Source organism: Amphiura filiformis, chromosome 14 (assembly GCF_039555335.1).
Source record: "Amphiura filiformis chromosome 14, Afil_fr2py, whole genome shotgun sequence".
Classification (NCBI taxonomy): Eukaryota; Metazoa; Echinodermata; class Ophiuroidea; order Amphilepidida; family Amphiuridae; genus Amphiura; species Amphiura filiformis.
This window is the reverse complement of record NC_092641.1, coordinates 64,171,057-64,175,197: the sequence shown is the minus strand read 5'-3', so window position 1 is coordinate 64,175,197 and position 4,141 is coordinate 64,171,057.

The window sequence follows — 4,141 nt, the reverse complement described above, 5'->3', positions numbered from 1 at the left end:
TACCACTATAGATTTTCAATTAGGGTCTTTTATGAACGACCCATACACATACACTGTGAATGTAAAAAATGGTAGGGTATTCTAAAAGATAGCCATAGTTTATAGCCTCACTGTGAATAAGAGAGACTGACAACGGCAATCTATGGAGAGACAACTCCGCTGGGAGGGGACTTTTCACAAGTTCTTTATTTGCACGAGAGTGCAGCAAATAAGGACTGTAAGTTTGGGTACACCGATAACATGCGGGTATAGCCGTATTTGTGTACAAATATATAGCCTTCTAGTTCAATGTCTGTGTTTGTTGTTGTGATGTTATATTTTATATTTGAATGAAATTAAGATGAAAGAATAATTTTTATCATACACTGCAACAACAGTGTGTAGAGATTGAACACTTATTGGCCTCAATTTTTAAACATGTTTAAAACTTAAACACCACTGTCAAATTTCAAAACATCATTTGTTTAATATCTAAAATCAAGCATTTGATCTTGTGTCATATACTGGGGTACCCAAAAAGGCGGTTTTGTTACATTTTGATGTGCAACTGTCTCTTGAGTATTCCTTCACTTAGAAGATTCAATTAGGTCTCCAATTGAGGCTAATTTATTCTATATTACCTATGTTTTTAACCTGTTTTAAAAATAATTTTTAATTATTTTCTTATGACGTTTGGCGTGAAATGTGCCAAGGGTGGTTGAGGATTAGGAGGAGGAGGATTAGGAGGAAGGATTCGCATCGTAAATTTGATCTAAAACCCCAATTAAAATTTGAATCTAGTAAAAAAATTTGTAAATGAACTCCCAGACATCTGAACCAAGTAAAATACAGAAGGTCATTTAAAAGACTAATACTTGCTCAGAATGATTGTAAATGTGGAAAAAAGAGGTGGGGTTAAATCCCACCTATTTTGTGATTGTTTTTGCCCGCAATCTCTCATTTTTAACCGATTTCCATTTAAAAAAAAAGGTGTCAAAATGCTCAGGAGGATGAACCACTTCAAATGAGACGTGTAGGTAAAATGTTTGAAACATTTTTTTTACTATGTAACGCAAAGGTACCCCAGGTTGTGACACAGGACCATTTAACATTTAAATATGTTTACAAATCGAACGTGGTTTAGAATAGTGTTTAGTCAATTATAGTGTTTAATCTATTAGACACTGTTTTCGCAATATGCGTCTTCAATTGCCTTGTGAATTCGGAAGGTAAATGAAAATAATTTACTGGGTGGGCAATTGCCGCAATTTGATTTACTTTTCCCCTCAAATCGGGAAATTATTTTCTGGGTGGGCAGCTTGCATGTAATTAATGGCATCAAGGTGTTTTCTGAAATGTTAGACATGTTTTATGGGAAGATTGGACTTTAATACATTCCTCCTAAATAGACCTTCGATGGTTCAAGGGAGTGGAACTTTTTGTGATTTTCCCAAATTTGGATTTTTGCAGGTAGTTTTTCTTCTTATTAACAATTACAAGACTAGTTCGGGCTAGTAAAAAGCAAAAATCGTACACTAAAAGACATTTCATGATTAATTTTATCACCAGCATTTTTTCTTCAAATTAGTAGCGATAATATGGTTTTATTTAACATTACTAAAAAAAGTACAAATATTGTTTTTATTCGACCAATAAAATGAATTTAAAGCAAAAAGGTATGTGTCTCAGAATCACTACTCACCGTGCCCGTGACTTCTCTCTAGTCCGAAGGGTCGCTAGTCCAAAGATTCTTTATGTCCGAAGGGTCACTATAGTCCGAAAACTAAATCAAGTTCGCTAATCAGAAGGTTCTCTAGTCCGAATATAGAATAAGGGTAATAGTGTTAGGGTTTGGGTTAGGTTTGGGTTAGGGTTAGCGAGCCTTATTCTATATTCGGACTAGAGAACCTTATTTATTATTCGGACTAGCGAACCTTCGGACTAGAGAACCCGATATTCGCGAACCTTTTTCATAATTCGGACTAGGGAATTGTAAATTACGTGTTCGGACTAGCGAACCTTTGGACTAAGGAGCCTTCGGACTAGGGAACCTTCGGACTTTAGAGTAGTCCAAACTAAATTTCCTTTTTTTAAAAATATATTGGGGAAAGGGGCTGGGCGAATTTATGCGTGGCGTAAGGAGGAGAATTGTGTTGATTTTAAAATGTACCCAGCAAACACAAAACGTTTTCAACATCATTCGCAAAAGGTTATAAAAGGTTGTCAGAAAACGTTTAAATGTCGGGATATATAAAGGGTATATTAAGAGTATAAAACGTTTTCATAACCTTAAAAAACATTTTTTGATAATCTACTGCTCAGCAAACAAAAATGTTTGATAGAAAACGTTTAAATGTCGGGTTATATAAAGGGTATAAAAACGTTTTAATAACATTCCAAGAACATTCTTGAAAACTTGGTACAAAACATTCTAAACAGAATGTTATTTTGGGGTTGAAAAATATTTTGCGAAAAATGTTTGCCCAAAATATTTTCAATAACGTTTTAAAAACGTTTTCATGACCTTTATATAACCCGACATATAAATGTTATTAAAAGGTTTTGAAACAAACATTTTAAGAACATTTCTGTGTTTCCTGGGTTCAAATATTTTAACATAATGTTATTTTTTAAGTATTGACACAATATTTGGCAAAAATGTTTGCAAAAATAGTTTACAATAACATTTTTTGAAAACATTTAAAAATATTGTTGTAGTGTGTTTTCATACAAAACGTTTTAAAACGTTATCATGACCTTTATATAACCCGACATTTTAATGTTATTAAAACGTTTTTACCTAAACCAAAAGCCAAAATATAACTTATTTAAAACGTTTTAAAAGGTTTTGTGTTTGCTGGGTATTTACACCAGCAGAATCGTGCTGCAAGGCGATCTTTTGAGGGTACGTATTTAAAGGTTATGAAATAGCTTCACTTAAATTCAATATACCAGTAAAACGGAAACATTTATAGTTATTCAGTAAGCAATTAATTTTAATCCCGAAAAAAGGGAATTAAATTTGGTCATGAGCTACATACAGCAATACCGCAAACAAAAATAAATATTTGAAAGCAATATGTTTGCATATTCCACAATGCCATGAAAAGCAATGAACCTTATCGGCTGGTACAGAAAAGTAATCTATTAAATATATATATACCTTTTTGATACGAATCATTATTGTGCATGTTGTACATTGCACTATTGCAAATAAAGGTGTTAAGGAAGGTATTTGCTTTGCAAACTTAGTTCCTTTTCAGGGCAGTGCGTTTAACTACAAGGTGCCCCCCCAAAAAACACAGAAATTATATTTTAGCAAAGTTGATCAAATATGTTTTGGTATGTAAAGAAACCTTGAATCGTTAGCTTTAATAAATCGGAAAAAAATTTCAATTGGCTCACAACTATTGAAGATATGCTCCCTTTAAGAAATGTACTCATTTTTCACTCTGTCCTTGGAGGAGGTTTGGCTACTTCCAAGATTGAAAAGGAGTACAAATACCATGCATGAATATATAATATTCCTCAATGATAACTTTATAAAATAACTTCATTTAGTGAATGGGGTTTACCGGTGGACTTATGGGCTATGGATTTTGTAAAGTGTCATTACTTTGTAGATGTGGAATGGGACTTCTTTTGCCATACTTGCAATTACCCATTTTTCTTGGTTATTTATTCCTTTTTGTCTTATTATATTTCTTACTTTCTTACTTGGTTGTTTCTTACTTTCTTATTATTTACAACATTCTTTTTGGGATAAATGGTAGAACTGAAATGGGCTGTTTGGTTTGTCTTTGGTTCTTTTGAAGTGAGTTTACTCTGTTGCTCTGCCCTCTACCTTGGCGAATACAAGTTTCAGCCTTGGTCTTCATTGCATCAACGCGCACTGTGCAATATATTCTTTTATAGGAAATACGCCAAAATTAATAATAATAAAATAATAATAAAACGGCATTTATCCATGCTTTCTGGATTATCATCCCTAAACCAAAAGCCAAAATATAACTTATTTAAAACGTTTTTAAAACGTTTTTGTGTTTGCTGGGTAACCCCCCTTAAATAATAGCCATTATTCAAAATGGGGTTATTGTATTACAAATCTGTCAAATGCGTTGGAAGTAGAATTTATTTCTGGTCATTTTGAATAATGGTCATT